Below are 12,704 nucleotides of genomic sequence, written 5' to 3' on the forward strand. Positions count from 1 at the left end.
CGCCTGAGCCCGTTCCGGGGAGTCAACGGAGGACGCTACCACCTGCTACGGCCAGGGGTGTCTCCAGCGCTGTTGCCACCCATCCGGGTGGTGCCCCCACGCCAACAACACCGGCATCACCTCCACGGGCGCTTGGACCTGGAGCTTGTACGACGCAGGCAGCGACGCCAGCCCGAGCACGTCGAACGCCGCCAGCGACGCCAGCCGAAGCACGGCGAACGCCGCCTCGACGCCGGCTACGGGATCCATACAACGCCGCAGCTACACCGAACCAACCGTGAGCACGAACGCCGACCGCTAATAGAACACTAGTAGTAGACGCTAGTAGCAGTGTGCCCGGGCCGTGTGTATTTATAGTCTGTGCTTTGTGTTAGTTTTGTTAGTTTTGTGTTCTAGTGTGTGTGCCACGTAGGGTGTATTAAATGTGCGTTTGTGTGGGTACACCCGTCGCCTAGTCTATTCTTTCGGTCCGAGTGTTCTCCGGAGAGATCCGTGACAGTAGCAAACATGAATGCACTGTACGCTACGTAGTGCGCTTGCCGCCGTGATATACGCACAATCTTGGAAGGTTCCCAACGGGTCACCAATAGCAAATGCACTTTTAGCTCGTGCTTACCAGCAAAACACGCCTGGTAGCCGTAGGATCGCGCTCGTGCCTTTTGCAGCATAGCTATAAAACGCTGACAACGGTGTTGCTATGCAACGCAAGCTACGAGCGCGAAACGATGGCTGGCACATGTGCGCGGTTCTCGTGCGCGCACATGCGAAAATACTCGCTTCGCGCTCGTAGCGTCGGCTGCATAACCGCAAAAAAGTTGCACGCCAATGTAAAAAATCAGTTATCACTTTCGGGGCGCAAACGTGCAACAAAATATTGCTAGAACTCCAAAAGATGTTTCTTTTACCTGCTGTTGTGCGGCGTCCATGGCGTAGCACTGTTGCAGCGGATCCTGCCCGGCGATCTCGCTCACAATTCCCAGCCTGCTTTGTGGCGGTCGCGTAGGGGACGCGCAACTTTCCGAAATTGTCTATTGGAAAGACATGGGGGAGGCGTTTGCATTTCAGTGGGTGTAGTCATGATGATGACGATGGAAACCGCCAGGATACGTAACACTGGCTAAACGCAGTGCCTTATGTGTGAATAGATCTAGGCATCAAAGCAATGAACGAAATATCAGCCCTTCTGACATGTTTGTTGCGAGCACGTTAGGTACTTTGCTTAGCCTATCTATTTTGAACCCGTTTCACCACTGGACTGACGAATCTACGAGCCGCCCTCGGCGCACACTTCCGCTGTAACGCAACAGCGTTAGGCTGTTCAGGCTGAGGTGTCCACTGGGAAGCCAAATAATGCGCCGTTCCTTTCCTCAAAACTAACCGGATACGCGGCCTCCAGCTGGTGTATTCGGGTTCGAACCTGACCGTGGCGGCCGCGTTTCGATTCCATTCGCCATGAGAAAGTGAACATCGCGAGTGAGCCTCCGGTTAGTTTTGAGGAAACAGCGCAATAATTGTCTCGCTTCCTTCATGGCCGGCACCCAACGTCAATAACGTTACGCCTAACGCTTCGTAACGCATTACAGCTGCCGTTGTATGCCCTTAATGGCTTAAACAAAGCTAATTCTGCTCTTGCATTCAAAATTATTGCTTTTGCCTTTAAAGCACTTAAGTAGTCTTAAATCCCCTCAATAACATTTAGAAGGACTCCTTGGGTCCGTTGGACGGGGATCTTATAAAAAAAATTGGGCAGCTGGTCGAAGTACCATCGCGATGCCGGGCATCCGCGAAATGCTGCTGGCTGTAGTTGGCCATCAAAGCAGTTAGTTAGCAGAGCGTTTATTGTAAATTGGTTTAAGGTTTTCCAGAGGAATGTGTCTTGGTGCCCGCTACTCTCGATTGTTCCTGCGAGCACGGCCAGCGAAGATGAGCGCGCCCAGGACTCCGACTCCCAAGAGCATGGCGCCTCCGATGGCCACGGGCGGGACGACTTCGTTGACGACGCTCTCAGCATCGCGCTCGTCTGCAGGTGGTTCTATACCCAGCTGACGGAGCAGGTCTTGTACCCACTTCTGGCAATTGTTGGCCGTCAGGTGGTAGCGCCCTTAGTCGCACATGTTCTTCATGAGCTTTTCGAGGAGCGACTCCGGAATACGATACTGTCCCAGGTACCTCTGAAAAATAAATGGCAGCCAGATTGCGACGGGATAAGGGATAAAAAAATAGAATTATCTTTCCGGCCTTCCCCATTGGCAACTTACTAAAGAGTAGAGTTAGTTGGAGACAGCTCCAAACACATATTCATGCTTAGTTATTCTAATTAAGATACACTCCACTACCTTCAGGTGCGGAGAGGCAGCAGCACTATACCACACCGCATGAGGATGCCAGCAAAACCCTGCAGTGCCAGTCATACACAATACCAGGCCAGAACAGTGGGAGAGAGCGCTGCCCAGCTAGGAGACATGAGGTCAGCTTTCACTGATCGAGCGGGCCCAAGCTGCCGCAGCCGCCGCAGGAGTCCTGACGCTGTATCAAGGAATGCGACGTCACAAAGCTAATTGAATGTCACACGCGTCCTAACGACGCTTTGACGTCCTTAGCACGACACTAGTGCGCCAGAGCACTGTCCCACTGAAATCAATGCGGAGTGTCACGCGCTTTTAAGTAAACCTTGCGTCCAAGTGAACGACGTGTCATCATTTTGGAAGGAGGCTCAGAACGGGCCACCGTGGTTCTCATGTCTGGCTAAAAAAATCTATGTATCCAGCCCACGAGCACTCCGAGCGAGCGAGTGTTCTCGGTATCTGGTCTTGTTCTTGCCAGCGTCCCTCCGAATTTCTTTTATATATATATATATATATATATATATATATATATATATATATATATATATATATATATATATATATATATATATATATATATATATATTCGGACTACTCGTATCACACCAGCGTCACTGCACTTAAATCTGAGGCTAATCTTACTAATCTCGAGTCCAGACGTTGCATCTTTCGGCTCTGCCTCTTTCATAAAATTTATCACAGCCAACTTGATGTTTCAGCTATCCTGCCAGCTCATCGCTTATCAAGCCGCATCAACCATCCCAAAACAGTCTACCCTCCCCCAGCACAGACTACAGCTCATCTTCGCTCATTCTTCGTGCAAACTGCTCGAGACTGGAACGGCCTGCCATTCGACTCCGTGCACCACTCCGATCCACTGCACTTCAAGGCTGCCATCCAATCTCCCATTAGTGACACACTCAGCCCATCCCTCATGTAATACCCCATTCCTGGGGCATTTGAGGTATTGATAATATATATATATATATATATATATATATATATATATATATATATATATATATATATTGTAACGGGGGGTTTGTTACGAGGTACTGGGGCGACGGGAACGGCAACGGCAGCAGTCTGGGACCAGATCGGCAAAAGACACACAAGCGTAGCGCTGGCAAAAACTCTCGAGAACACTGTCACCTCGTCTTCGTCTTTTCAAATCATCAGACGCATCTTCTTCTTTAGCCTTACAATATATATATATATATATATATATATATATATATATATATATATATATATATATATATATATATATATATATATATATATATATATATATATATTGCCGCGAATATTTGCAGTGTTTATTCGTTTTTCAAATCTGCCGCGACACCACCTTATCACTTTGTTTGCGACGCAAGACGCGACTAGATTTATCTCGATTGATCGCAGCCAGGCAAAGCTGATTCTACGTTGTTCCGGAATGTTCTAGTAACTTTGCGCCCTTTATCTCGAATGTTCGCTATCAGCTTTAAATTGAGCACGGCCGACAGCGGCGGGCATTCTGTTCGACGACCGCCGAGTACGCTTGTCGCTTCGCCGCCGCCGAGTGATTCAGTCCATTTTGGGTGCAAGTCAGCCTAATAAACAGTTCTTTTAGAAGACCCTTTCGTCCGTCTTTATCGCTGCTTCGACTGCCGTCACCACTACGTGACATCTGGTGGAGGTGCTGGGTAGCCTTCCATGTTCCGGACGCCCCCTTCAAGTCGTGAAGCCAGCCCTGAGCGCTTCGCACCCGAGGACGAGCCAGCAGCTCAGCGAGCCAGCCGACGTCTCCAGGGAGAGGAGCCTGAGTTCGGGAAACTGCCGGACCGCACCAGACAGCGAAAAGACGCGGCTACGAGCACCGCAACCTCACCGAAGATGTCGACACCGATCATACTGCAGCAGCCGCGGGTGCCGCCAACTTTCAATAGATCCCTAGGCGAAGACCCTGAAGAATGGTTGGACCAATTTGAGCGCGTGGCGTCATTCAACAAGTGGGATGATGCGGCAAAGATTGGACACGTTTTCTTCTCATTGGATGGCTCCGCACGCACGTGGTACGAAAACTACGAGTCGTCCCTTACGACATGGGAGCTATTCAAGAGAGAACTATTGAAGGTATTCACCAGTGTCGTGAGGAAAGAAAGAGCCGAACGACTCCTCGAGTCCAGGATCCAGCTTCCGAATGAGCCCGTCCGCAGTTACGTCGAGGAGATGAAGCGCCTATTTCGCCGCGCCGATCCCGGGATGACCGAGGAAAAGAAAGTTCAGTTTTTATTGGCGGCGTAAAAGAACAACTCTTTGCAAGCCTCGTCCGCCAGCCGCCAAAAACAGTCGAGGAGTTTATGCAAGAAGCACGCACGATTGAGAATACCCTCGACGTTCGAGCTCAGCAGTACAATCGCCCTTCCTCTGCCTGTGCAATCCGGTCGGACACGCCGGCCACCACCAGCGACAGCTTGCGGGAAGTTATCCGCGAAATCGTCCGAGAGGAGCTACGCCGATTACTGCCATCTTCCCCACAGCCACAAGCAGCGACTCTGATGGATGTGGTACGGGAAGAAGTGCAACAGGCACTTGGCACCCCGACGGCCACAGAACCCCAGGCCATGACCTACGCCGCTGCAGTAAGGACTGCTCAGCCCCAACGACAACCCCCACGTCCTCCCCGAGATGAGCCACTTGGTCCACAACGCCGCCTCCCAGCCCCCGCCCGCCCAGCCTATGACCGACCCTCAAGCCCCAGGAAATGCGACGCCTGGAGGACTTCCGACAACCGGCCGTTGTGCTTCTATTGCGGTGAGGCCGGCCATATTCTTCGTCACTGCCCGTACCGACGTATCGGTCTTCGAGGATTTGCCGTTAACGCCCCACGACCACGCTTCGGACAACGTCCGCACGAAATCGACGAGTACCTGCGTCGAGAAGAGTACACGCCGAACCGCTTTTCGCGCTCACCATCGCCGTCAACCTCGTGCTTTGCGTCGCCACGCCGCAGCTACGCAGCCGCGGTACGAGGAAGGTCTCCCAGCCCCCGTAGGGGAAACTAAAGAAAGCAACCTCTGGAGATGAGGTTGCTCAAGAGCGAAACGCCGAAGATCCTCCACCGACCACGCCCCATGAAGACGCTGCACCCGCGACGCCGCATGGAGGACCGGCACTCGCTGCACAAACGCCTCACACAATGAGAACCCCGACCACGACGCAGGCTGCCTTGAAAACGACGCCGCTACCCAGAAGAGCTTCGACCATACGCCCCACCCGCGACTCGCATACCCGACGAAGCCGTGACCCGACGCCGAGAGCGACATGCAATGCAAGAGCCAGGACCTCCGCTATCGGCGGCCGGAAAGTTACCGCTCTAGTCTACACAGGAGCCGATTACTCGGTGATGAATGGAAAATTCGCTGCGCAGCTGAGAAAAGTCACAACGGCTTGGGACGGCCCACAAATTCGCACCGCTGGGGGCCACCTCATTACGCCATCAGGACAATGCACAGCGCGAGTGACTGTCAAAGGACATACCTATCCTGCGACCTTTGTTGTGCTACCGCAATGCTCCCGCGAAGTGATCTTGCGTATGGATTTCCTTAATGAGCATCAGGCGATCATCGACCTGCGATCCAAGCTGATCACGCTTTCGACGGACGAAGCCATAGCTTCGATGAAAACTCGGGAAAATCACGTTGCCCTAAGTGTCCTGGAAGAAGAAGTGAGCGTCCCACCCCGTTCAAGCGTTATCGTGACCGTAGGCGCCACGAAAGCCATAAACACTGAAGCCATCATCGAGGGGAACATGCAGTTGCTACTAGACCGAGGAATCAGCATCGCAAGAGGCATCGCACATTTCCGCAATGGCCAGGCCGAAGTACCGCTGACTAACTTCAGCGAAGAATACCGGCATATTAACAGAGGAACGACGATTGCTTTCTACGACGAAATAACTGACGTACGAGATTCCTTCGCCATCTCCGACCCCTCCGCAGAAGATCCGCCTGACCAAGAGAACTCGCCCACTTTCGACATCAACCCAGCCCTGCACCGGAACAGACAAGACCAGATCCGCAATGTGCTTCAAAACTACAGTGAGTGCTTTTCGACATCGCCGAAGGTGCGACAGACGCCAATTGCCAAGCATCGCATTATAACGGATCAACACGTCCGACCTCTCCGTCAAAGCCCCTACCGTGTGTCACCGCGAGAACGACAAGCCATCCGGGACCAAGTCGAAGAAATGCTTCGCGACGACGTCATCCAGCCTTCAAACAGCCCATGGGCGGCACCGGTTGTTCTAGTGAGAAAGAAAGACTTCGCACTTCAATTTTGCGTGGATTACCGCCGCTTGAACAACATAACAAAGAAGGACATCTACCCCCTCCCCCGTATCGACGACACATTGGACAACCTCTGCAACGCCAAATATTTCTTATCGATGGACCTCAAGAGCGGCTACTGGCAAATTGAGGTCGACGAAAGAGATCGCGAGAAGACAGCATTCATAACTCCGGATGGGCTGTATGAGTTCAAGGTGATGCCATTTGGTCTCTGTTCCACACCAGCGACGTTTCAGCGAGTAATGGATACAGTGCTGGCAGGCCTGAAGTGGCAGATTTGTCTGGTATATTTAGATGACGTCGTTGTCTTCGCCTCGAACTTTGAAGAGCACCTCAAAAGACTTCGAACAGTACTAGACGCAATCAAGTCGTCTGGCCTAACCTTGAAAGCAGAGAAATGCCACTTTGCCTACGAAGAGCTGCTGTTTCTGGGCCACATAGTTAGCAAGGAAGGAGTACGCCCAGACCCGCAGAAAACAGCCGCTATTGAACAGTTTCAACCGCCGGCCGATAAGAAAGCAGTGCGCAGATTTCTCGGACTATGCGCATATTACCGACGTTTTGTGAAAAACTTTTCGCGCATCGCCGAGCCCCTGACCCAACTGACGAAGGCAGACGTGCCCTTTAAATGGGAAGCGCCGCAAGCAGAAGCCTTCAAGGAACTTCAGCGTCGTTTACAGTCCCCACCGATCCTTGCGCATTTTGATGAAAACGCCGATACTGAAGTTCATACCGACGCAAGCAGCGTGGGACTAGGCGCCGTTCTCGTTCAAAAAAGTGACGGGCTGGAGAAGGTCATCGCATACGCTAGCCGTTCCCTTTCCAAGGCCGAGGCTAACTATTCGACCACTGAGAAGGAGTGCCTTGCCCTCATCTGGGCTACGTCGAAATTCCGCCCCTACCTCTACGGACGGCCGTTCAAGGTGGTCAGCGACCACCACGCACTCTGCTGGCTTGCCAATTTGAAGGATCCCTCTGGCCGACTCGCTCGATGGAGTCTGCGTCTCCAGGAGTTTGACGTCACCGTCGTTTACAAGTCCGGACGCAAGCACACTGACGCCGATTGCCTCTCACGAGCCCCTGTAGATGCACCGCCGCTGGACGACGATGAGGACGCCTTCCTGGGACCCATCAGCGCAAGCTCTTTTGCTCAGCAGCAACGCTCGGACCCCAACCTAAAAGGCCTCATCGAGTACCTGGAAGGCAAGGTTTCTTCACCCCCCGCTTCATTCAAGCAAGGACTGTCTTCTTTCTGTGTGCAGAATGAGGTCCTTGTGAAGAAGAACTTTACAGCGAACAAAACAGCCTACCTCCTTGTTGTACCTACTTGTCTCCGCGAAGAAGTTCTACAGGCTTCACACGACGAGCCGACAGCTGGACATCTCGGGTTTACTCGCACCCTCCGCCGCATTCAAGACAAGTATTACTGGCCCCGACTGTCTGCCGATGTCGCACACTATGTGAAAACATGCCGAGATTGTCAGCGACGAAAGACTCCTCCCACACGACCAGCAGGATTTCTGAACCCCATTGAACCTCCCTCAAGACCCTTTCAGCAGATTGGCATGGACTTGCTTGGCCCTTTTCCAACGTCAACATCTGGAAATAAGTGGATCATCATAGCGACCGACTACCTGACCCGCTACGCCGAGGCGAAAGCCCTACCGAACGGAACAGCAGCAGAAGTGGCCAAATTTTTCGTGGAGTGCATTCTTCTTCGACACGGCGCCCCCGATGTGCTCATCACGGACAGAGGAACAGCATTTACGGCGGAACTCACGCAAGCCATCCTGCGCTACAGCCAAAGCAGCCACCGGTGGACAACTGCATACCATCCGCAGACCAACGGACTGACCGAGCGCCTGAACAAAACCATCGCCGATATGCTCGCTATGTATGTCGATGCCGAACATAAAACCTGGGATGTCATCCTGCCTTACGTCGTCTTCGCCTACAACACCGCAGTGCAGGAGACCACCCAGATGACGCTTTTAGGCTCGTCCATGGCAGGGATGCCACGACCACGCTAGACGCCATGCTGCCCAACGTTACAGAAGAAGAGAACGTCGACGTTGCCGCCTACCTTCAACGCGCAGAAGAAGCTCGAAGGCTTGCCCGATTACGGATCAAAGATCAGCAGCGATCCGACGCCAGACGCTACAACCTACGAAGACGCAACGCGGAATACAAGCCAGGAGACCAAGTCTGGGTGTGGACGCCCATTCGCCGCCGTGGATTGAGTGAAAAGCTTTTGCGCCGCTATTTCGGCCCGTACAAGGTTCTTCGTCGGCTGGGTGAACTGGATTATGAAGTCATCCCTGACGCAATGACTGCATCCCAGCGACGCCGCGTACGACCAGAAGTTGTCCATGTAGTCCGTCTGAAGCCGTATTATGCGCGCTAAAGGCCGCTGCATTTCCATGCTCTATTTTCGCAAGATCCGTTTTTTTTTTCCCTTACTAGTCGCATTATTTGTTTTAATGCATCGGGTCGATGTTTCTTTGAGAGGGGAGTAATGCCGCGAATATTTGCAGTGTTTATTCGTTTTTCAAATCTGCCGCGACACCACCTTATCACTTTGTTTGCGACGCAAGACGCGACTAGATTTATCTCGATTGATCGCAGCCAGGCAAAGCTGATTCTACGTTTTTCCGGAATGTTCTAGTAACTTTGCGCCCTTTATCTCGAATGTTCGCTATCAGCTTTAAATTGAGCACGGCCGACAGCGGCGGGCATTCTGTTCGACGACCGCCGAGCACGCTTGTCGCTTCGCCGCCGCCGAGTGATTCAGTCCATTTTGGGTGCAAGTCAGCCTAATAAACAGTTCTTTTAGAAGACCCTTTCGTCCGTCTTCATCGCTGCTTCGACTGCCGTCACCACTACGTGACAATATATATATATATATATATATATATATATATATATATATATATATATATATATATATATATATATATATATATATATATATATATATGTTTAAAAAACCTTTTCCATTTTTCTCACTTTCAACCCCTCTGAATTCTGTCCTCTCAGCCCTTAGTACGAAAAGACCAGAATTTCATCTAGTTTAGCAAAAAAAGGTGCAGGAAAAAATGCTTTTCAGACTTGTGGTTTCAGTTTCCACGCCGCCGGCTGCACCGCGCCCACGACGCCGTCGTTATGAACGGACAAGGCGCACACCTCTACTTGCCATACTAACGTTGGGCTGACTGGACTCGAGCAGACTCGGACGAGGTCATAACGATGACGCATGCGACAGGCCAGACCGTGGGGCCGGACGATGTTTCTCGGCGCTACTTGCGTCTCCCGGTAGATTGCGTGTTCATTGCGAAAATAGGCTGAGGAAGTGACAGGTGAGCAAGCTTCAGCGATTGTGGTTGGAGAACTGGCATTGGGCGCCCATCGACAGAGATCAAACGCACGCAGGAGAAGTGGTAATTATGAGTAGAAGTCGGCAACTGACACCGCTGGTCTTTTCATCGGCGGTTCTTCTACTCTCTATTTTATCTCGTTTGCGCTCAGTCTTCGCCTTGCGTTTAAAACTCCAGGGAAGTAGTTGCAATAGCAAAACGCTATCTGCCTTTTTTTCTGGCCGAGTGAAGCTTTGCTTTCCTTCTGTATATACCACATGCAAGTTATTGAACGACCTTTTTCACCACTCCCATAAGGTTACTCGATGTGATGCCGACATAAAAAATGAGTTTTTTTTCTGTGATAGCATAGTTGGTGCAATCCAGGCATAGACCAAATTCGGGGCCATGACTGCAGACGTTTAAAGCAATTTCGCGTGTAATCTGCTCGCATGCGATGCTCCAATAGTGAAACGTAAAAAGAGGTCTACGTCCTGAAAGGCATGCAATTCGGCTGATGACGATGAAGCTGGTCGGCAGATATGTGCGGTGTCACTCAGCTATGTAGCTGCGTGATAACTAAAGCATAGTACAGCGACACAGGCTGCAATGTATGTGTTGAGTAAGATGACGAGCTGTTCCCTGGCGTGCGTTACGTTAATGTTCGTGCAGTCGACATTTTTCAGAAACTTTCCGCAAGACGCCGGTTCGTTACAGACGATGCCAACATTACAATGTCTGCATCTTTTCTTTTCGTGAATGCTGCAATTTTACCTTTGGTTTTCAGCTGGACGACTTGGCGTGCATAGAAAACAGTCATGAGATGAAAGAAAAAAAAATCTCCCCGACATGAACGCAGCGCTCAGTTTTCTTTACATTATGTGAAATCGGATGAATATATGGTGAGTACGGGGGCAAGCTTCCCTGTGTGTCCAGGACTGCAAATTTACATACATGCCTCCGTGGTGGCTCAGTAGTTATGGTGGCATGTCGATGGAGGCAAAATACTAGATGCCCGTGTAATGTGCTATGCCGCTCTTAATGAACCTCAGGTGGTCGAAATTATCCGGAGCCCTCTACTACAGCTTTCCTCGTAGCCTGAGTCGCTTTGCCACGTTATACCGTGTAAAACCAAATCCGAACGTTTACATACCTGACTACGTAATAAATGCTGCGTGACAGCAAGCAGTAGTGTTAGATATCCTGGCTGTCTCATACCTATTTGTGCGCGACCAATGCCTCCAGGTGGTCAAACGCCATCCTTATCAAACTGAATCGAGCACGCAGTGATTCAACTACTGCCGAGGAGGCTCAGTGGTTCTGCTCACCCGAAAGATGCGGGCTCAATCCCGGCCGCGGCGGTCGCATTTTGATGGAGACGAAATTCTGGAGGCCCATGCACTGTGCGACTTCACTGAATGTTAAAGAACCGCAGGTGGACGAAATTATCCACAGCCCTTTACTACGGCGTCCATGATTGCCAAAGTTGCTCTGGGACGTTAATGGCCCATAAACTAAACCACAAGAACATATAAGATGCAAAAATCCTCTGGTTTCTTGAGTGAATACCAATAAAATGACTTGCCTCGTTGATTTGCGGTCTTTCTGCCCGCGGCAGCGCTCACCTTGTAAGTGTAGGTCTCTTCGAAGGCGGCGCTCTTCTTCCAGTATCGGCGGCCCGTCAGGTCCCCCGCGTGGTCCATGTCGGCGTCGCAGATAAGCACCTCGTCCTCGCCGTAGTCGAAGACCAGCAGCCAGTGCTTCTCCCACGACTCGCCGCGCGCCGACCGGGATGTCGAGGCGAAGAACGAGAGGACGTTCAGGGCACTGCCCCCCAAATCCCTCTGCATAATGGGGGTGCTGCAGAGGTACACATCACACCGGTCCGGGTGCGTGTATCTCGACATGCCAAACGTCCTAAATCCCGCCCTTCGACCTAGTGAAGGCCGGGAACGACGTTAAGCGCCGGCGACCTGCGTCTATTCTGGCGGATGCGAGCGCGAGATAGATGCCGGTTCGGAGCCTCGGAAGCAGGAACGTGGCAAACCTGCGTCCGGTCTCCTCCTGCTCGTCTGCAGCGAGAACGAACCTCTCATTGCTTCTCGTAAGCCATTTTGCTGCGATAACGTAGGGTCGCTCCTGTGAGCAGTGATACGCAACGCCCACCTGAGCCAGATATCCGTTCCCTTTGGTCGAACTGTGTGCGCCCTCTCCCCTACCGCACTGGACATAAAGGTATACAGCGCGGGCGCGAAAGCGGTAGAAGACAAAGCAAGATTCATTTGCGCGTTCGTGCTATTGCATATGATTTTTTTTGTTTTTTAGTCCTTGTATGATCTATATATCGTACTGCTACCCAAGACCTGTAATACAGGATGACAGTGCTCGCTTAATAAAGTAACAAAATAATCTGAGAAAAATCAGAAAATGGTAGTTTGAAAGTGCAACCACTAAAGGGGTGAAACTCCGGTGGTTTCGGTGGAAGAAAAAGAAGCTGTTTCCGCACGAGTTGCTTTTATTGGCGATTACGCAGAGTTGCTGCAACTGGCGCGTCAGTGTTCGCCGCTAGCTTGACATGATGTGTTCCTCCATTTCGGCATTGCCGTGGTGTGGAGAGATAAAGAGGAAAGGAAGGGATGTGTACGAGAGCACGATTCCGCTTGGGTTTCTTA

The 12,704-nt window shown here is 51.4% G+C and overlaps 1 pseudogene across 1 annotated transcript; it reads right to left on the minus strand.

The window, feature by feature from the left end:
• Positions 1 to 1,886: 1,886 nt before the first annotated feature.
• On the minus strand, positions 1,887 to 12,296 carry LOC144119211 (uncharacterized; annotated as a pseudogene). Its single transcript, XR_013312295.1, has 2 exons — positions 11,658 to 12,296; positions 1,887 to 2,171 (listed from the first exon to the last, which is right to left on the minus strand). The product of XR_013312295.1 is annotated as an uncharacterized LOC144119211 (transcript).
• Between the last annotated feature and the right edge of the window lie 408 nt (positions 12,297 to 12,704).

Source organism: Amblyomma americanum, chromosome 2 (genome assembly GCF_052857255.1).
Source record: "Amblyomma americanum isolate KBUSLIRL-KWMA chromosome 2, ASM5285725v1, whole genome shotgun sequence".
Classification (NCBI taxonomy): domain Eukaryota; kingdom Metazoa; phylum Arthropoda; class Arachnida; order Ixodida; family Ixodidae; genus Amblyomma; species Amblyomma americanum.